The sequence below is a fragment of the Fukomys damarensis genome, unplaced genomic scaffold (assembly GCF_012274545.1).
Source record: "Fukomys damarensis isolate Sample0158 unplaced genomic scaffold, DMR_v1.0_HiC HiC_scaffold_39, whole genome shotgun sequence".
NCBI classification, from domain to species: Eukaryota; Metazoa; Chordata; class Mammalia; order Rodentia; family Bathyergidae; genus Fukomys; species Fukomys damarensis.
In genome coordinates, this window is record NW_022900951.1 from 127225357 (window position 1) to 127226142 (window position 786).

Consider the following 786-nt stretch of genomic DNA (forward strand, 5'->3'; position numbering starts at 1 on the left):
ATCAAACTTGGGTCATTGTGCTTGCAAGGCAGGAAGCAGAACCACTGAGCTTAATCCCCAGCTGTATGATCTTTTTTGAGGCAAGCACAGTGCCACTGAGCTAAATCCCTGGCCCTGCTTTTATTAGTTCCGGTTTGTGGTATGTGATGACTACATTCCTCGTGGGGACTTGGTTCCTGCACATAACACATCTCAATTATTTTCTCACTCCCTTCCCTCCCTCCCCTTCCCTCCTTCTCTTGGTCCCCTTCCCTTTTACAAAAGTTCTGCCTCCCCATTTCCTACTATTTATCTTTTATTGATACTTTGGGTTTCTCATAGAGGAGAAATCATGCGTATTTAAACTTGGTGTCTGATTTCTTTCCCAGTTCTCTTACACACAGATTTTACTTAGTGTGACAGCTCCATACAAGTAGCAAAATTGAAGACAGCTTGTGTAAGAATTTAGGTGAAACAGCCCCAGCAGGCCAGGCCAAGGCAAGTGCCCCCGACACTGTCTGTGCTGCCACACTAGCTGTGCACAATCCCTCCAGAGCACTCTGAGGTGTGTAATGAGCAGAAGTACAAGCATGCAAGGAGCCAGGTGTGGTGGCACAGCCTGTCATCCTGGCACTTGGGAGGCTGAGGCAGGAGGATCACCATGAGCTCGAGGCCAGCCTGGGCTACATAGCGAGACCCTGTCTCAACAAACAAACAAAGTCAAAAAGCTAAAATATGGGCCAGGGATTTAGCTCAGTGGTTCTGCCACCTGCCTTGCAAGTACAAGGACCAGAGTTCGATTTCCAG